The sequence below is a fragment of the Podarcis cretensis genome (assembly GCF_951804945.1).
Source record: "Podarcis cretensis genome assembly, chromosome: 1".
In the NCBI taxonomy this organism is placed as follows: domain Eukaryota; kingdom Metazoa; phylum Chordata; class Lepidosauria; order Squamata; family Lacertidae; genus Podarcis; species Podarcis cretensis.
In genome coordinates, this window is record NC_137170.1 from 29,600,049 (window position 1) to 29,621,215 (window position 21,167).

The 21,167-nt window shown below is 45.3% G+C and overlaps 1 protein-coding gene and 1 long non-coding RNA gene across 10 annotated transcripts in view; both read right to left on the minus strand.

Annotated features, from left to right (window-relative positions):
* Window positions 1–21,167, minus strand: part of NRXN3 (neurexin 3) — a 1,235,498-nt gene that overhangs the window by 566,157 nt on the left and 648,174 nt on the right. The gene's annotated exons all lie outside the window — the stretch shown is intronic.
* Window positions 502–21,167, minus strand: part of LOC307223165 — a 79,059-nt gene continuing 58,393 nt past the window's right edge. Inside the window, exons 2-4 of one of the 2 annotated variants that reach the window (XR_013842007.1) lie at window positions 2,091–2,166; window positions 1,895–1,945; window positions 502–753 (exon numbers count right to left, since the gene is read on the minus strand). This is a non-coding gene — a long non-coding RNA (uncharacterized lncRNA). The remainder of the gene's footprint in view (window positions 754–1,894; window positions 1,946–2,090; window positions 2,167–21,167) is intronic. The other variant, XR_013842006.1, reaches the window with a different exon arrangement.

Below are 21,167 nucleotides of genomic sequence, written 5' to 3' on the forward strand. Positions count from 1 at the left end.
CTAACCAGCTAACTGATTGACTCAGCTGGCATGCATTAATCACAGATATAGTCAAGGCACTGGGCTGTTACCATAGCAACTGACTTGGCTGACCTTACACCTGCGACTAGCTCATCCATGGGATGATTTATGGTCCTGAAGTAAATTAACCCTTTCTCATGTCCTGTTACTCCAACATTCAAGTGAATGGGATTCCACTGCTGAGAACATAATAGTATATGAAGAGGCCTCTTGGATCAGGCCAAATGCCTATGAGAAACTCAGTGTTGTAGCAAGACCATGCCAACACCCCTCAACATGTATTTCATGGCCTAACAGGAGCACAACCCAGGTGTTCAAGTGAATGCCCCCACATATACCAGCTTTGTGCATTCAGCTTTTCAATGGAGCCAGACTGTATGTGGAGCTGGGGTGTGTGGCTTCTCTGTTCCCTCTACCCCCTTCCTTGAGCATCTGAACAGTACTTTAGTGATGGGTATAGGGATAGGAAACAGGGCCAGCACCTGGTTTTGTTGCCCACTGGGAAAATATTTATCAGTGGGCCTTTTTCTTAGTCATTCCTTCTTCAACTACACCCTTTCATTATTTGGCCCCGGTACTTCATTTTTAAGGGCTAACCCCTTCTTACTGCAAATTAAACATAGATAGAGCTTTCACATCACTTCACACATTGTGCTTTTCATTTGAAGTAGTTAAGAGACTCATCCCTGCGTCCTGGCAGCTGCTCAGTGACACTGCCTTCTGATGCTGGGCCTGACAAAATAAAGAAAGGGGGATGACCTTAACCTCTTGAAGCTCTGGAGTGTAATAAACCCATCACACAAAGATTGTAGCACTGCAAAGGTATCTGTGTGGTTTCCTTGAGTTTTGGAAATTAAAATGTACAGGTGTACATCAGGTGTGCGAAATAAAAAGAACGATGCCCCATAAACACATCTTATCACATGGTTCAGAAAGATATAATACTTGTGAGGTGCATACACTAGTAGCTGAGATGGATGGGGAGAAGCATTTTTATGTGCAGCAGGCAAACACAAAAGCTTGTATTTCATCAGGGAGGAAAAGAGGGCAATTTTGTATCTCATTCCAAAGAAAATGATCTCTTTTTCGAGATAAACTAAAAAGGATGAATAGGTTCATCTGTTCACATGCGTATGCATACAGAGCCATAGCCCCACATGCAGAGCTTGACTATTCTCGTTTCAGCATGTTGATCTGTTATCAGATAGAAAGTCATCTGTCTCCACAAACAGCCTTGAAGCAGGAAACAAACAAAGTCAACAGGTCGCTGTGCCATCTTCTGCCTACCTGAAAGGGCTCATTCGGGGAACTCTCTGCCCTGACCTCTTTGTCCTGCCGGGCTCTGTGTGCTATGAAAGCAGTGGGAGTCAGTTTCCCATTACACAGAATTGATCAAATGCCTCAAGCAGAGAATCCCTTGGACTTAGCAGCACAATGCCTTGCTATTGCCAGCAGATTCCAAGCAGCTAACACATTTTTAGACTGCTTTAAAAAATGGCAAAACAAATTAAGTGTAATTCTGCTGCTTTTCATGTGCTCCTTGCTACTGGCTCAAACCCCTGGCTTCCAGCTACTTTTCAGTTTTGAAATAAACTTCTCATTCATACATATGAGGCATCAGTTCCTGATGGCATAAGAGACACCTAAATCTCCACCATGATTTCTTTGCCCACAGTCTTTACTCTCTTTGGGTGCCTCTGGACTGTCACCACAGTGCAGGAGTGATACAAGCACCTGTATTGGGAAATACACATATGCACAACTGAAGCGAATTAAATTGTTCTGATTAAAGTGCTTTTTCTGCAGTTGGGAAAGTGACAGGGGAATGCATTGAAAAGTGTGGGATGAATGAATGAAAAACAGGAAGACATACCTGTATCAAGGTAAGCAAATCAAGTTGAATGCTCATTGTTGTATAACCTCCCTGCAAACATAATGGATGCTCAGGGATGACCAGCCATAGTCTAATCACCATATAAGGTTTGTGAATTTAAATTAGGATGAATGTTGAATTAGCAGGGTTACTGGAAGGTATGTTTATTTCTAGACTCTTCTTCTAGCTCCTCTACCTTTTGTGTAGCATTATGAAAATTGTGCCTCTATATTGTTATCTTCTCCTCTCCTTGCAACCAGCCACTTCCTAGCCTGGAGTAGACTAGATCCTCTTTCCTGAACTTCAGGCTTCTTTTCATGTGTGTCACAGTGGACCTGGTTATATGCAGCGACAAAAAGTTGTAGAGCACTTGTCAAAAAGTTGTACAGCACTATGGGAGCACATGCCATGCATTTCTCTTGCAATCACAAGGACTAGAAGTTCATGTTTTGACAAACATTTATCACTTCCTTTGAAACCCACTCTTCCAGCATAGAGTTTGGGGTGGCACTGAACTGTTCTGTCTTCTGTATGTTATTATGGTTGCTAAAAGTGTTCATTAGTTCAAACTGGGTTCAGAATGAATATGTCTTTGATTGCTAAAAAGAAATAATGTTTCATTCCAATATGCTGGCAGGGGTGAAGGCCCATGAGTCACAGAACCTTCACCTTTTCTTTCTGGACCAGTTAAGTACTCAGCTCCATAGAAGCAATTCCCCCCCTTTATTTTCTTCTTATTTTATGAGAAGGAAAATACAACATAATAGAAAACTAGTAAAATATAAAATCTTAATGAACTAGAAAATAAACATAGGAACATATTCTTGAAATAGATAAATCATTGATAATGTGTTACTTTCAACTAGCTCTACTTAGAGTAGCCCAACTGAAATCAAAGGACCTATTAATTTCAACAGGTCTACTCTGAGTAAGACTAGCACTGAATACTGCCCAATATAAATGAGAAGGGAGGAAGGAAGCCTTTGTGAAGGGACAACCTGGTTTAGCTCCATCATGGAAAAAATAACACCGAAGCAACAGGAAAGATATAGCAGCCAATGTTATTTAAATCCAAACCCATCCGAGCAAGAAATGCATGTCCAAAATGACAAGTCATGGGCATTAGCCAAGGGGAGCTGCTGAATATGAAAAGGTTGTGTCACTCAGTTTTCAATTACATCAAAAACCAGGCTTTTCAACATTTGGTCGGGGAGTCAAAAGTGAAGCTCCCCCTCCCCTTTGTTTCTCAGCGATGCTGTATAGCTTTCCATGGTACCACTCATATGATAAGAGGGAGGTGGAGAAACCATACCTAATATCAGAGGACTGGGAAATACATCAGAAATGTTGTTTTTTGTGCTTATCAGTGAAGTTTTAGGGGGGGTTCTGCAGGCCAAATGGAATAGAAATATTAAGGAGGTAACTTGATGAGAAACCCTGGTTTTCCAACCCAACAATTCCACTAAGCCGCACTACTAGGAAACTGTCTTGGAGCAATTTCTCCTTGTATTTAACCCTCTCTATATATATTATCTACATGGAAAGTTTACATATGTGCAGTACTGAGCAGCTGCTTAATAAAACTTATTATTTGTTTATTGTGCTCAAGTTTATGAGAAATGACTCTCAAAGGCAAACATAATCACCCACTCATAAAGGTATAACACTAGCAGTGATCATGGCCAAGGGAAGAAAGTACCAAGCTTTTAACACAAGCAAACCAAAGCAGACTATTGCAAGTTAAAGAAATAAATAATTCAAGAACTACTGCCTACCTAAAAATAACTGTTCACTTCTCTGTCTGATGTCTGGAATGCTGAACCTGTGATCTTGACGAGTTTCTCCTCCAATATACTTTTGGTGCAGACAGTATAATGTAGAGGTTAAGAGCAAAGAATGGATACGCCCAGTGGTTTTGTTACCTACATGCAGCCACAGGGAGCTCTAAATTTCCTTGGTACCTGTAGGTTTTTCACCATAACAGAAGCTTTGGGAGGGAGGGTTGGATTGGAGACCCCCTTCCTCCTCCAATGATATTGCTCTAATCAAATTTGAAGTCTCCCCTGCCCCTGCCCTCCCCCTGAATGCTTTTAGGTTAAAATGAACAGGCCACAAATGTTGGAGTACCCTTGTTCATAGTTCCAGCCTGCCAGCTATGCCCCTCTCCAGGACACTCCACTTCCATACACCCACACTTTCCCATTTTTATCCCCCAATAGTAAGTCAATGTTTCATAGTCAGTGGCTCACTGAGATGTTTGGGGGATTTTATTTTATTTTTTACCATAATGATTTCTGGTGCTCCTTTCAACCTTGGGGATATGCCCAACTTTCCATCTTGTGTGTAGCTGGCACTGTTTTGGTTACATAAGGATCTACACTCAGGATGGTGATAACACTGTGTGATCCAGCCAACATGAATCTCTGCATCTCACCTGGTTAGAGTGTAAGCTAGGAAATTCCAGGTTCAAATTCCACTGGTGACCTTGGGAAAATTTAATTGCATGGTGGCCACTCCTACTTCCATCTGCATAGTGGAGTACAAGGCTCTCAATGGCTTCTAGTCATGGTGGGTATGTTTCACTGTCAGAGGCAGTATACCCAGTTTCTGGGAATCTCAGGTGGTCAGTGTGCTGTTGAGCTCAGATCATGCTTGAGGACTTCCCATAGGCATCTGATTGGCCACTGTGAGAACAGGATACTGAGTCATTGGCCTGAACCAGCAGGCTCTTCTGAACATAAGAAGTAGTAGCCATTGAGAGCCTTGTCCACCATTAATTTTCCTAATTCGCTTTTAAAGCCATTTAAGTTGGTGGCCATCACTGCCTCCTGGCAGAGCAAGTTTCGCAGGCATACTTTCTTTTATCTATCCTGAATCTTCCAATATTCAGCTTTATTGGATGTCCATGGTTCTATTATTATGAGTGAGGGAGAAATCCTTTTCTCCATCCACTTAGTTGGGCAGCATAATTAATGGCCAGGGATGGTGCACTTTTTCTTCAAAACGAGCACCAGCTTGAGAGAGGGTGTCATATGCTAACATCCTTTCAATAAACAACTACCTGGAAGAAAGACATGCAGGATAAGTGCTAAAAAAACAACAACAGGAAACTAATTCAATTTTAATGTTCAGCACACTGATTATTGCAGAGAGGACCCAAACAACTGACAAATACTTAATTGTTTGTTAAATAATCTTAAACACATTGTGTGAATCAGGGGTGGCATTTAAACTGTTTAGAATAATGCTGACAACAGGTCCAATTAAAAATCTACATGCTCAATGTGCAGTTTATGACTTAATATATTAATCACACAGATTAATTCATTAATTCTTTTAGCTCTAATTGCAGTGTAATGTGATATCTTGTTGCTAGAATTCTATACCCAAGAGAGGATTCAGCAGCCTTCCAGACACACACAATAGTATCTCAGAGAGAGACAGGGAAAACCTCCAACACTTTTAAAGAAACTACTATGTTGATTGTTTATGCTGTAGGGCAGGTTTCCTCAACCTTGGCCCTCCAGATGTTTTGGCCCACAACTCCCATGATCCCTAGCTAGCAGGACCAGTGGTCAGGGTTGATGGGAAATGTAGTCTCAAAACATCTGGAGGGTCAAGGTTGAGGAAGCCTGCTTTAGGGAACTGACCACCCCTTACTTTATCTTGCTCCTCTATTTCCTGAAGAAACAGTTATCCTCAGATCTCTGCTTGCCTTGGCCAAACTGGAGTGTCATTGTACAGGGTTGTGGTTTTTTTCACAGCTGGAGCTCACAGGAGCCTATTTCTTACACCTCTCAGGTGGGCACCATTACCATTCTAAGAGAACAAGGGAGAAGAAGTTCATGGTTAACTCTGGCATCTCTTTTTCTAGAAAAATAGCACTGGTTATGTATTTCCTACTTTATAGAAGACAATCCTCCCTTTGAGGGGCTGTCAGAAGGCAGGCACATGCACAAACACAGAGATTTGTTCTTCTTTGCTTTTAATGAGCTAATTTTTTAAAAAATTCTGACAGTTTTTTGTCTTTACATTTTAATCGGAGTCAAGTAGAAATCATCCCCTTGACTTGTGTTAGATTATGGAATGCACACATAACCCAAGTTGCTGTTTTTATAAGTGTAAATGTTTGATATAACAAAAGATAAATATTCGTATTCTTATATTGTTTCCATTGCAGCAGGGGAAAGTGGCAACAGCAGAGTGTTAGGAAGGTCCTAGGAGCTGCCATTGTCTGGCAAGCCATCCTTACTCATATTTCTATCTGCTTAGCAGTCATTATAATGATATCCCATTAACTGTCTGGTCAGCATTGCCTACCTATGACTGATACCAACAAAAAAAGAAAAGAAAGAAATGCATATTTGCAATTACATATTTATCTGCCATTTTTAGGCAATGATTGCAAAAATGCAAAAGCACAGGTTGCTAAAACAACATACCCCATAACTGTCCTTGTCAGGACACCCCATTTTTTCACACAAGAGCATGTCACCCAAAAGCATGTGGATTTGGTCACCACACTCTCACCCCATAAGATACATTTTTTCAGGTGTGTGATCTCACACAGTGCCCCAAAACATGATTTTTTGGAAACCATGACAGCACAGCCCTGAAGTAAAGTGTCTTTTTGGGCCATGATCTTGTGCACATCACGTGACTCATGTGGGGGCATGGCCCCAGAAGACAGGCAGCCTGGTTTTTTGCCTCAACATCTTGGATGGTATGGAATGAGCTGTATCTTAACGTGCAACTTGCACCACGTCACTTATATGCCAAGGCACTTAGCTAAAACAGAGACACCCCCCTTCAGCACGATTGCTTTCCTATTGGCCGTAGGACTCCTAGTACAGTGTCTGTACTAGAATGTTCCACATTCTGTGTATGAAAAGTACTTTGCAACCTCCCAGTCACAACAGGACAGATGGCAGGGGAAGGTATCGACTCAACACAAGCAGGCACAGCCATTCTCATAGAACAGGCTTCTCTGGTTCATTAAGAAATTCACACCAAAGGGTCATAATACTTTGTGAGAAGGAAAATCATCTAGGATGAGAAATTAGAATTCATTTTCAAATACAACAGCTTCTCAGGGTCTAAGAATGTCATGCAGTTTTCTCACTACAGAAAATAGTTTTCCTATTTAGTTATATATTTTGGCTATGGGTATTGTCATAGCAATTCATTTTTGATAATCCTTTTATGGGGGGTGGGCCCTGCATATTGCATCAAGTTTCACATTTCAGTTACAGGTGACCATGACATTTCAGTGAGTGACTGGCCTAATGCGCGCTCCTTGGCTGAGTAGGGATTTGAACCCTGGTCCAACACTAAACCACTTCACCACACTGGCTCCTTGGTTTAGGAAGTGTCACAGCTGCACAAACTATTAACAAAAGTGTTATCTATCAGCCTGAGCCATGTGTTCTGTGCCAAGCTTCTAGATTACAGCCTGTTTTATTCCTCAAACAAGTACCAGCTTGGAACCGTCACACAGCACAGAACCCAGCCAATGCTAAGAGTACAGCAAAGGTAGGCAGCTGCTACAATTCCAAAAAATGTCAATGAGAAAAATGTGTAAATATGCTCTTCTTTTCAGCGGTTTGGTTTCAAATGTAATTTTGGATCAGCACTGTAATGCTTTAAAGTGAAATTACTAAAAATGAGCATGTTGTTGCTACAAATTTCAGCTCATTCTAATCCTTAACTTCCCAAAGGAAAGCATATTTCCAGCACTTCCTCATTTAGCTAAATCACATTTGGGGAACTTGTGGCCCTCAATATATATATATATTTGGGGGGGAGGGGAGGAGAGTCTACACCTCCCACCATTCCTGAACATTGGCCATGTGGGCTGATGGGAGTTGGAGTATAACAACCTCTGAAGGGCCACAGGTTCCCCATCTCTGGTCCAAATGGACAGGTGGATGCAGCGGCAGAAGCCATACCAGGAACACTTGATTCATTTAGACATTTGGCTGCTGAAAAATAAATGGAGGAACACCATCAGTAAATGCATGTTTAAAATATATGATACTGTGGTGGGATAATGAGCAGCTTGTGCGTTAAAGCTGGATCCCTCAGAGCTCACTCTGTGTAGTGAAACCCTGCCTTGAGAAGAGCCCTTGAGCATGGCTCCCTCAGTCGCTGGTAGAATCTGACAGTGGGCGTTTGCGGAAACGTTTCCAACATAAGAGCTGTTTCACAGACATGCGCCTCCTGGATTCCCTGCGTGACAGCTTCCGGCGGGGGGTGGGAGTCCTTATGGGCTGTTCTGATACCTCCTCGCTGTCCTCACTGGAAGTATCCCAGAGCCTCCCCTCCGACTCCCTTTCCTTTGGAGCTCCTGCACTCCCCCTACTGGTTCCCTCTTCTCCTGAAGAAGAGGCTCTCCTATTCTGCTGAAGCCTTCTCACCACCTGTCCTTCCGATGGCAGTTCCCTGACATCCACCTCCCCCCCAGGGCCCCCTTCACCCCCTCCCGCCTCTTCTCTTACTGGCGGCGAGGACGGAAATCCCTGGAAGGAACTCCCCTCATCCTCCGAGGATTCAAACACTTCTAACCACGGCCTACCGCCTCTTTCCCCCTCTTCCTCTCCTTCGTCGGAATCTGTTTCCACCTCCACTTCCGACTCTGGGAACCCTTCAAATTCCCCTTCCTCATCTGTAGTCCCGAAGTGCTCCCTCCTAAACCTTGCCACTGGTTGTGGTTTACTTGGGAAACGCCGATGAAACGTTTCTATTAAAATCTCGTCCTTGACTTCCTCTGCCGGTACCCATGCGTTTTCTGACTCTTCCTCCCCCTCCCATTCTACCAAGTATTCCACCTGATTCCCCTTCCACCTGGAATCAATGATCCCTGCCACATCCATGTTGCGTTCTCTCTCTTCTATGACGGGTGTCCGGGTGACCTCCCTCTCACGTTCCCCCCACTCACACCCCTCTCTGTAGGGCGACAGTAATGACCTGTGAAATACTGGGTGCAATTTCATGTGACTGGGCAATCGGAGTTTGAATGCTACTGGGTTGACCTGCTGTATGACCTCAAAGGGTCCCAATCGTTTGGGTCTCAATTTCTTACACCCTCCCTTGAACGGCAGTCCTTGGGTGGATAGCCACACCCGGTTACCCACCCTTATGGTTTCGCCTTCCCTCCTATTTCTGTCAGCTTGCTTCTTATATTCTTCTTTGGCTTTCTCTAAGTTGAGTTGGAGCTGACGGTGGATCGCTTCCATCTCTTCAACAAAATTTTCCGCTGCAGGTACACTCCACCTTCCCCCGCCCTCTCCTGGAAACGCCCGAGGATGACACCCATAATTGGCTAGAAAGGGACTCATCCCTGTGGACGCGTTCTCCGCGTTGTTGTAGGCAAATTCTGCCAGAGGTAACCAGTCCACCCAATCAGTTTCTCTGTCCTTTACATAACACCTCAGATATTGTTGCAACACCCCGTTTGCCCTTTCTGCTTGCCCATTTGTTTCTGGGTGCCTGGCGGTGGAAAAACTTACCTCCACATGCAACATGCTCATTAGTTTCCTCCAGAACCTAGAAGTAAATTGTTTTCCTCTGTCGCTCAAAACCCTCAAGGGGGCGCCATGCAACCTAAAAATGTGCTCCACAAACAACCTTGCGGTTTCTTCCGCTGTCACTGCATGTGAACAAGCTATAAAGTGGCACATCTTAGTTAGTAGATCTACCACCACCATGACCGCGGTTTTCCCTTTGGATCTCGGTAGATCGGTCATGAAGTCTATGGATACCATCTCCCATGGCCTTTCTGGGGTGGGTAAGGGTTCCAATAACCCCGCTGGCGCCAACCTCTCTCCCTTTGCTCTTTGGCACCTGTCGCATCCCCTGACATACTCCCGCACGTCCTCCCGCACCTTGGGCCACCAAAACTCCCTGGTAACCAACCACATGGTTTTGTGCTGCCCGAAGTGCCCGGCCGTGGGACTGTCATGCAACTGCTTAAGCACTCGCCCTCTTAGTTCCCCACCTGGTATGTAGAGCGCCCCTTTGTAATATAGTTTTCCGTTCTTTTCCTCAAACCCCCCTGCGTTTTCACCTGTCTCCCTGAGTTCCCTAAGTTTCTCTTGGGCATATTCATCGTTTTCAATACCCTCTACCAGTTCTCTTTGCCCCACCAATGCCGCCCCACAAACCCAGTGGTCCTCTGAGATGATATGTCTTTCTTCCGCCCCTCCTTCCCCCTCCAAGTACTCAGGTTTTCTGGAGAGAGCGTCCGCCCTGACATTCTCAGCCCCTGGCACGTAGCAAATCTCAAAATTGAACTTGGAGAACTCTTGCGCCCATCTTACTTGTCTCTGGTTCAACACTCGGGCTGTTCTCCAGTATTCTAGATTTTTGTGGTCTGTCCGTACTTGAACCTTGTGTTGCGCTCCAATCAACAGGTGTCTCCATCTCTTGAACGCTTCGTGGACAGCGAATAATTCTCTGTCGTACACTGTATAATTCCTCTCAGACTTGTTCAATTTCCTCGAGAAGAAGGCACACGGCTTCCATTCCGACGTATTCGCTCCTGGCTGCAGAAGCACGGCCCCCACCGCTCTGTCAGACGCGTCGGTTTCCACCCTCATCGGCTGCTGCAGATCCACGTGTAAAAGTTGTTCTTCCGAAGCAAACGCCCTCTTTAAACTTTCGAAAGCTCGCTGCGCTTCTTCCGTCCAGACAAATTTCTTCTTACTGCTGAGACAATCCGTGATGGGGGCTGTTAAATGGGCGAAGTTCTTGATGAACTTCCGATAGAAGTTTCCGAACCCCAAAAACCTCTGCACATCTTTCTTAGTTTTCGGTGACCTCCATTCCAGCACTGCTTGCACCTTGCTAGGATCCATGGCCAGCCCCTTGTCCGACAACCGGTACCCAAGGAATTCCACCTCCCTGGCGTGAAACTGACACTTCTCCAGTTTCACCCACAGCTGGTTTTCTTGCAGTTTGCTCAGTACTTCTCTTACATCTCGCACATGCTGCTCTTCATCCTCTGAGTACACCAGCACATCGTCCAAGAACGCAGCGCAGTTCTTGTACAGCAATGGTCCTAGTACGTGATTAATAAATGATTGAAATACTGCGGAACCCGCCTGGAGGCCGAAAGGCATAACGCAGTACTCAAATGCCCCCAAGGGGGTGAACATAGTGGTTTTCCACTCATCTCCCTTTCTCATACGTATCAGGTTATACGCCCCCCTCAGGTCCAGCTTGGTAAAAATCTTCCCTTTTCTCACCCGGGTCAGAATGTCATCGATTCTGGGCATAGGGAAGGTCACGGGTTCGGACACTGCGTTTAGGGCCCTGAAATCCACAATTAATCTCGGTTTGTCCGAGTTTTTTTTGTCCACAAAGAACACTGGGCTACCCCCCACCGCTCGTGACTCCCTGATGAACCCACGCTTGAGGTTTTTGTCAATAAACTCCCTTAGCTCCTGCATCTCTCTGTCAGACATTGCATACACCTTGCCCACTGGCAATTGCGCTCCTGGAAGTAAGTTGATTTGGCAGTCAAAGGCTCTGTGCGGGGGTAGTTTATCTGCTTCCCTTTCGCTGAAGACGTCGGCAAAATCTGCATATTGTCGTGGCACCCTACCTTATTCCATTGCTTCTATCTTTGCTAACGTGGCCTGAGTGCCTGCTTGGCCCCCTTTTTCTGTGCAGTGTCCCATACAATGTGCTGACCCAAAGGAAACCACTCTCTGATGCCATCCCACAAGCGGATCATGCAGCGCTAGCCAGCTCATCCCCAAAATGATGGGCGCTCCTCCCAACGTGGCTATATTAAACGCTATCCGTTCCGTGTGTCTTGCCACCCTCATTGTCATGGGGACCGTCTGCTGGTCTACTTCTCCCCCCAACAGCGCCCTCCCATCAATCGTGGTCACCTGCAGGGGATTTTTTAAAGGAATGGTTTGTATCTGATGGGCGGCTGCAAACTCCTTACTCATAAAGTTGCAGGAGCTGCCTGAGTCTAATAGCGCCTTCACTTTTAGTGGGTGTCCGTTTGCCAGCTCCAGCAATACCTCTATTACAAGAGCTGGTCTTGGGGGTTCTGGCGTGGGCACATTTACTGTTCCTTGGCCTGGCTGCTGTGCCCCGTCGGTGGCAGCCAGGCGTTGGCTTTTACTTGCTCCTTAGCTCCTTCTCCCTCCTCCCCAACAGCTCCCGCCATTCCTTGCCATTCCTTCCTTTGCGGACAACCTCTGGCAAAATGACCTGGCTGTTGGCAGAGAAAACATTTCTTGGCGCCTTTCCCCTCCTTCTTCCGCCCTTCACTGGGGTTTGAAATTGCGCGCGCGCGCGCTGTTCCGATTTCCATCGGCTCTGCTGGCAGAGAAGGCTGCTCTGGCATCTCTGGAATGCGGAAATCCCTCCAACGCTCCCCTTTCCCTTCCCGCTTCTCCAAGGCTCTGGCCTCCTGGCGTGACCCTATGGCCAGCGCTGATTTAATCAGAAGGTCCATAGACTCCGCCCTGGGCCCCCGGGAAAGTTCGTCTTTCACTGCCGAAGATAGTCCTTCTTCGAACAGCATTTGTATCGGTTCCGCTGACAAATCCCATCCTAATTTATGGATCAACATGGTGAACTCAGTCCAGTACTCACGGACAGATCGGTTCCCTTGTTTACACGCCATTAACTGCCTGCGCGCCACTCCCTGCTCAATCTCGCTGGAAAACATCAGATCCATGGCGCGAAAAAACTTCCTTGTGTCCCTTAGGGCTTCATTATTGGCTGCCATTAGTGGCCTCACCCAATCCCGGGCTGTGCCTTCGAGATGCCCAATCACAAAACCAACCCTCGAATCCTCATCAGGAAAATCATCAAACTGCAGATTGAGGGCATATTGCATCTCTGTCCTGAAGGCTTGATAATTCCTGGGATCACCCCCAAACTTCTGCACCAGTCCTGGCACTTTCCTCGAGAGCTGGGCGGCTTTCCCCTTTTCTGCATCATGAGCCCTCCTCTCCTCCAGCCTCGCCGTTTGCAGAGCTAACTGTACCTCCAACATCCTGTACCTTTCTTCCAGGCTAGGACCGGCTGCAGCTGCTCCCCCATCTCCGCCTCCGGCTGGGTTGCTCATGATGCCTCTCTTTGCACAAGCTGCTTTCAGGGACTGTCAGATTGCTGTGGTGGGATAATGAGCAGCTTGTGCGTTAAAGCTGGATCCCTCAGAGCTCACTCTGTGTAGTGAAACCCTGCCTTGAGAAGAGCCCTTGAGCATGGCTCCCTCAGTCGCTGGTAGAATCTGACAGTGGGCGTTTGCGGAAACGTTTCCAACATAAGAGCTGTTTCACAGACATGCGCCTCCTGGATTCCCTGCGTGACAGCTTCCGGCGGGGGGTGGGAGTCCTTATGGGCTGTTCTGATACCTCCTCGCTGTCCTCACTGGAAGTATCCCAGAGCCTCCCCTCCGACTCCCTTTCCTTTGGAGCTCCCGCACTCCCCCTACTGGTTCCCTCTTCTCCTGAAGAAGAGGCTCTCCTATTCTGCTGAAGCCTTCTCACCACCTGTCCTTCCGATGGCAGTTCCCTGACAGATACCTATCCTGATTCTACTGTATCAGCCAACAATCTTGATTTTTCTACTTGCTCTTACAAACAAGGAATGTCTAATTAAAGAATTTCAGGAAAACAAAAAAGCAGGGGGTTAAATCCCTCTGTCTGTACTATTTCCCCCTGGGAATAGCTTGCTCTGAGTAGGAAGGCTGGAAGTGTTGATATTTTAGTCATCTTAATATATTGTATGCCCTTTTATAATTAACAAAATGAACCAGTTTAATGGGTAATTCAAAAATGGAATATCTTCATCAATATAAACAATCCTCATTTAGCACATAATCCATTTTGATGCCTCCCGGCGTGTGGGTGGATTTCAGATGAGCAACAGTGCTAATAGGCAAGGCGCTCCTTTCTTTTATTTCTGTAGCAGTTTTAGGGATACATTGCAAAACTTGCAAAGCCACTTTCATTTTGTCCTCACTTATCAGAACTCATTTCAAAATGCTGCAGAAGCCACTGGAGAAAGGGCAGCAGTTCAGCTCCTTGACCAAAGTTTAAGCTCAACTCTCAATGGAGATGCCCCAGCTGTTAACCCCAGTCTCCAAGTGGAGGAGGCCGTGGCACAGAAGAGTGAATGACTTTCTCCATGGTCTCATGGGAGATTGAGAGGCAAAGTCCAGAATACATGACTCTTCCCTCATTCATGTTCATGTTCATGAGGACCTGCTTAGACATGTCCTGTGCAAATCCCTCCTCAACAGCACTGCCATTTTTAACCCACAGCAGATCTTGCTGTCCCAGAATATACAAGCTCTACATCCACCTGCATCAGTTCACCTCCATTTTGACCTGAAGAACAGCTGCTGTTTTATCAGGGCCAGCCCTACCATTAGACAGAGTGAAGTTACCACCTCAGGGACCTGATATTTGCTGTCAAGTACGTTTCTGAGCACAGTTCAAAGTGTCTGTGCTGACCTTTAAAGCCCTAAATGGCCTCGGTCCAGTATACCTGAAGGAGCATCTCCACCCCCATCATCCAGCCCAGACACTGAGGTCCAGCACCGAGGGCCTTCTGACAGTTCCCTCGCTGCAAGAAGTGAGGTTACAGGGAACCAGGCAGAGGGCCTTCTCGGTAGTGGCGCCTGCCCTGTGGAACGCCTTCCCAGCAGATGTCAAGGCAATAAACAACTATTTTACTTTTAAAAACAACTGAAAGTGGCCCTGTTTAGGGAAGTTTTTAATGTCTGATGCTGTATTGTTTTTAATATTTGGTTGGAAGCCGCCAAGAGTGGCTGGGGAAACCCAGTCAGGTGGGCGGGGTATAAATAATAAATTATTGTTATTGTTATTGTTATTGTTATTGTTATTGTTATTGTTATTGTTATGTCATGAAAGCAGAACAAATGGGGTTTTTTAACTGCCTGGATGGGGGAGAGCCACTTGTGAGACCCTCTGTCCCAAGTACCAAAGTGACTTGACAGCCTTGGGTACCATGTACCCTGACTTGGGTGTGTGTCTCACTTGCTGCCCTGCCTCAAGCAGTATAATGACTTAGGCCAAACCTGTATTTTTATGTCTGAAGCTTGCAAACAGCTTTTTACACAGAGACTCTTCTGTTATGTAGAACCTCCAGCTTTGCAAATGTGGGGCTTTTTATAAAAGGGAAAAAGCATCATCATCTGTTGACGAATATTTATTAAGGGTGCAGTAGAGAAGTAGCCAGACACATCTTGCCACATCTTTTTTTGCACATAAAATTGTCCTCTTGTCCAATGAGCTTGATACTTGCCAAAGGCCTTGAACTGACAGCTCTTGAAACCAATAGTTTTGGCTTCTCGCAAAGCAGAGTCCTAGCAATGTCAATTTTTTAAAAAATGATGAGTGTATTTACAATTTCCAACACATAGGTCTTCCTTCCTTTTTCTAGAGGAAGCAAAGTGGCTCCTCAGTCAATACAGATTTTTAAAGCTGATTAATTTCCCTATTACTCAGGTTAGATCTTCATAAATGCCCTTTATTACTCTGATTACTGGGGCATTTACAATGTAATTGATCACTGACATAACATTTTCATGGGGAAAGTAAAGTGCAGAAACATTTAACTCAAGCAGCCAGGTAACACTGCTGCAGTTGTGGTCATTTTTGTGGAATAGGGGAGTATCGTCCAATGAACTGAGCAAAATGTGAGTGGTTGTTACACAAATTCTGGAAAAATGAAGAAATGCTAACTTTTAGATTGGCACAGCCTTTGGGGTAGAACCTCTTATCCTAATTGTGTACAGAGACATGTACATTGATGGAGACATATAAATATGTGTAGCAGCAGCAACAGCAACAGCAACAACAACAACTGTACAGTAGTAAACTGTACAGCAGTTTGATCAAATTTCCCATTAACACCTAACTTCCGTTGCTCATCACCCTCATGGGATGTAAGGGTCAGTAGCTAAGTGGTTAAACATGTTTCCAGGTTTCCAGGGTCCAGGTTCAATACATGGCATCACTAGTTTAAAAGGATCTTGGAATACTGGGGCTGAAAAGGCCTCTCCCTGACAAACTGGAGGTGAACAAAGGAAGCTATCATAGATGAAGCACTCAGAAGAACATTGGTCCATGTGGCTCAGCATCGTCTCTAGCAAGGATGGGCAACCTTGGCTCCAGCTGATGGACTACAATGCCCATGAGCCCTGACTAGGGGTGAGGCAGAAATTCAATTCACTTTCCATTTACAGATGAGCTTGCCTAATTCACACTTTCTGAAACAATACATGAATGAAAGGATGAACTACTGGTGCAGCAATAAAACTTCTAGCAAAGCTAAACAGGTTCTGGTATGGTTTCAAATTGGATGGGGGACTACATGCTGATGATTCTTGCATTGCAGGTGGTTGGACTTGATGACCCTCGAGGTCTCTTCCAACTCTACAATTCTATGATTCTATACTGTGATTCTATGCAAATTTTGCAATGCAGCTCTTTGGTCAAGTGTCATGTACAAAAATTCACATACTCAAGTAGAGTGTGCATAAACATGCATCCATTAGTAAAAATAACCTACAAAATATATTGTATTAGGCAAATTGCTTTGCAAAAATGTACGTATTAGGTGAAATTCACACTAAATTGTTGATGTCCCCCCCTTTCATAATGACTTATTTTTAAAAAGAAAATTCCAACTGATGGAGAACTGAACTTATGACGGGAATAACGAGCAACTGGGCAAAATTAAATTTGATAGGTTTGCCCATCTCTGACTGCTTTTGATCAAAGCATATGGAGTGCCAGAGGTTTCTCACCCCTGGAGTTCACGGTCTGGCATTAACTCACCAGTCCTTTAGGCAGGAGTTTTCCCCCAACCCTCCTCGGAGATGCCAAGGGTTGCAGCTGGAACCTTTTCCACACAAAGCATTTGTTTCACCACTGAGCTATGAGAGAAACTTCCAGTAAATGGAAGTGAGCTAGATGAGCCAATGGTCTGACTCACTATGAGGCAGCATCACTTATGCCATGTATTGCTCAGTTTTCACACTTAAAGAGAACACAAAGTGACTACAGCAGTGGGATGTGAGAGAATCCACTACTTCATGCTCAAATTCCTCCTGTGCTATGCAACTTTCAGTCTGCCAAAGCCACTCCCAGTAGACTCCGATACGTCTGCTACCTTCACAATCCACCTTAGGTTATGGTTGGAAGATTTGTTCCTTGAAATGGCCTGTGTGACATAAATCTGACTGACAAGTTTCCTCCACCCCTGAAAAAGCCCTTTAAGCAATTTTAGCACTTCAGAAACTCTTTATAAATTATAAATTTAGCAAGAAAAGCATTAATTTTGTATCAAATGCTTGCACAGTGCAGGACTACTGTACTTATTCTAACCAAAACAAGCACTGCATAAGAATCTCTTTTACCATTCCTCATTTGGGGGGTGAAGTGGGGAAGAAGAAATCTAGAGGGGGGGCGGAATAAGGGAGCAGCAAGGTTAGGTAGTTTAGGTTTTATTGCTATTAACACACATCTGGTATACTTTTACTATAGAAAATGGTAGGTTCTGCCTGCATCAGAAGACAACATAATTCAGTGTTTGCTCCAAATGGTACAGTAGGCCACTGCTAGATATGGAGTTTGGGACTAGACAAGCCTCTGGTTTGACCTAGCAAGGCAATTCCTCTGTTCTTCATTCTCATCTTGCGGCTGCATGACCTAGTAACAAACAGCAAACTTTGCCCAAGGCAGCCTTGTAGCCTCAGGATTCATATCACTTTCAATTGCCTCTTGTTAGGAGATAGGCAAAGTGTGCACTTATTTCTGGCACAGATATAGCACCCTTACTTAGACCAGCCCCTTCGTGTCTCAACTTGTTGCTAATTGTGGTGTTTGCAGAGTCGTGAAGCAGAAAGAAAGAGCAGGGTTGTGCCATGTGCCAAAGGGATGAGTCCTGCCTCATTGCTGCTTCCTTCTCCCCCACTTTCTACTGGTGGGATGAGATCAGAGAAGGTGAAGCGGGAGGATGAAGACTCAGTGGCAAGTCATGCAGTTTGACAATGCAAAGGAACACCCATCAAGCCCCATGTGTCTTGCTTCAGATGCTCCAAGTCTTTGAGATGTTTCTTTTGGCAAACAAAGCTTTGGGTGCTGGGATTCTTGCTCAGGCACTGATGGGGATTCTTGTATCAACTCTGCCTGCAGGTCCTGTCTCATAGTTGCCTTTGCAGCACAGCCATTGCAACACAGCTCCTCCTCACCTTGTAAAGGTAATGCCAGAAGTCAACCATGCAGCTTCCTTCTCCTACACCAATACCAGTGGGGAGGGGGAGTATTTGGAGATTTAAATCATTTTACTGAAGTACAGTATGGGGTTAAAAATCGTCAAAGGTGATATTTTCAAAATCTTTCAGAATTCAGACAAACTGGAATATGCAACAAGTAAAATTTAACGACAAGCACCTACATCTCTCTGTTCCATTGCTATGGGCCTTCAGTGTTATACAAGACTTGCTGTAATCATCAATGCTGTTTAGCATTTGAATGAAGCCTACTTGGCAAGCCATTTCTATCCAGGGCTACACAGATTCTTTGCTGGGGCAGTTTATAACTCTCAGGAACCCTGAAGGAGAGCCTTGAGGCACTGGTGGTGGGAACACCATTAATTCTCTTCTCTCCTTACATGTTTGGAAGCATGGATGAGAGTCTTGGCAAGTGAGCAGGGCAGTTTCCAGGTTGACAAGCCACAGTTCCTATTAAGTATGTTTATTTCAAATCTGAGTCACAGAGAGAGAGAAAGAAACTACACCTCTGTAGTGTGATTTTGCACATTATTTTTCTACGAATGCAGAGGAGCTCTTATTTGACATAAATCCTTAAGCTGTGTCAATGGCTAATGCAGAAAAGTGGAGCTACCCTGGGTTCCATCACTGGAAGAGGACCGGCAGGGTTTCCCTGGGCCACCAATATGGAAATGCCAAAAATAATTCTGTGTTTATGTGGTGGCTCTCAAAGGGGCAGAGGTGGGAGGGGATAATCAAATTGGATTCTGATTGTATCAGGTTTTTCCATGTACACATGGATGAAAATACGTAGCACATCATTGAGCTCATGGAAGTAACTCTAAACAGTGTGAAATTGAGAAGGAGTTTCCCTTCACCTTCCTCCTCCCAGACTCTGTGTGAAATCAGGCAACTGTGCAAATGGATATCCGCCATGAGGATTACAGGTGGAAAGAATCATTGGGAAGAAAGTTGGGGGGGCTGAAATTGATTTATTTATTTTGGTTACAGTATAGCTATTACTATGATAGACAAAGGACCATGTTCAAAGCACATATGCCTTTGAGAACCACTTGCTGAGGACACACAAAAGCTCTCAGGGTCCCTTCAAACTCTACAATTCTATGATTGTAATCATGCCTTGCACCTGAACATCCAGAAGCATCTGGCTAGAAGAAACTAGAAAGCTGGAGATCCAGCAAGGCTATTCTCCTGTTTGCATTTCCTTACTATATTAAACACAGGGAGAACCATTGTATCATTATGGGCTACCTATCAGATTTGTGAAATCTCCTAGTGCCTGTTGCCCTGAAGCAATACCTGGATTTGACAAAGGAGCATCAATAGCTTGTGATATTCCAAGGGACCTTAGATGTCTAGGTCAGGGCAGTCCAACTTTCAATGCCAAGAGGGCTGAAAGAGTATATTGACATGGAAGCTGCAGGCCACACAATGCCTGGTTGTACAAGAGGAAGGGGGAAGCATGGCCAACATTTAATGCCCCCTCCAGCCCTCATGCTGCCTTTCCAAATTATTTTTATTATTAGTATTAGTATTTATTAAATTTGTATACCGCCCTTCATCTGCAGATCTGAGGGCGGTTCACAAAATAAGTGAGCTAAGTGAGGAACCAGGCTTTGGGAAGGAGGCGCAAGGCTCTGGCAGGGTCCTTGAGCAGTCCCACCAAAGCTGGGAAAGTGCGAACTAGGCTTTGGGAAGGAGGCTAGAGCACTCAAGGACCACCAGGGCTGGTGGGGGGGGCATCAAAAGTTCCTGAGGGCTGCTATGAAAGACCTTGTTGGCCGCATGTGGCCCTTGGGCCGGCTGTTGGACCACCCTGGGTGAGGTGATGGTCACAAAACTGATCCAGATTACGTAAGAAGAACCCTGCTGGGTCAGACCAAAGGCTGCCTAGTTCCATATCTGATTCCCTACCGTGACCAACCAAATGTCTATAGAAAGCCCACATGCAAGTTATGAGTGCAACAGCTCTTGTTGTTGTTCCTCAGAAGCTGATACTGGGAGGCATCCTGCCTTTGATTAGGCATGTAGCATCTAGTCAGAGGGAGGGGGCAACAGGCTGCCATTTGATTGAGACAGGGAAAGAGACAGAGAATTGAGTGTGGGCCTTGTATACATCTTAAGGTGCAGCCTGTCTCCCTGGGAATCTGACGTGGGAGCAGTGGAAAGGGGTTGTAGCTCAGTGGTAGGGCGTCTGCTTTGCATGCAATTCCTGGCATCTCCAGGCAGGTTTGGGAGATACCCCCTGCCTGAAATTTTGCAGAGCCACTGCCAGTTAGTGTGTAGACAATACTGAGCTAGAGGAGCCAGGGGTCTTCTTACCCAGTGGACTTCAGCTGGTGTCTTTATGCTGTGCCTCCATCTATGTATATATACACAAACACCTGTAATATTACAAAGCATCTCCAGTGACCTTCTTCCAAAGGGAACCAGACCTGAGCAAGCAGGAACTCCTTGCAGCTCAGTACACTAGGATGTGTGTATCAACAGAATCTGAGGATTTCTGTAAACTTTCTTAATTTAACTTTCTCTTAATTTGCACTCCACATCTGCAATTTGCTTCAAACCCCACACATTAAGAGCAAATGAACTGGAGTTTCCTTGCCCAGGGCAGCAGTCAAGCTGTACTTTGTTTTGATGGCCTTCTAAACCAGCGATAGGCTGCTCTCAATGCAAGGGGCCCTCGATGCTGCCGCTGCAGTTAGAATTAAACCTGGCAGAAGTGGCCCTCTCAGCAGAAATACACAACCGCAAGCTGCCACATTAACATAAAGCAGGGCAGCCAGAAATTATTGCCGCTTCTAATCTCCAAACGCTCAGGAGCCGAGCTGCGTTCAGTGGAATGACCTGTCCACTGTGATGCATTAGCGTTAATGCTCTCCCTCTTTCCCTCATGCGCATACAACATCCCTTTCTGAGCTGAGAGATTTATGCCTCCTGAAATAGAAAGATGCAATATTTTAACTGCCCCTTTTCTCT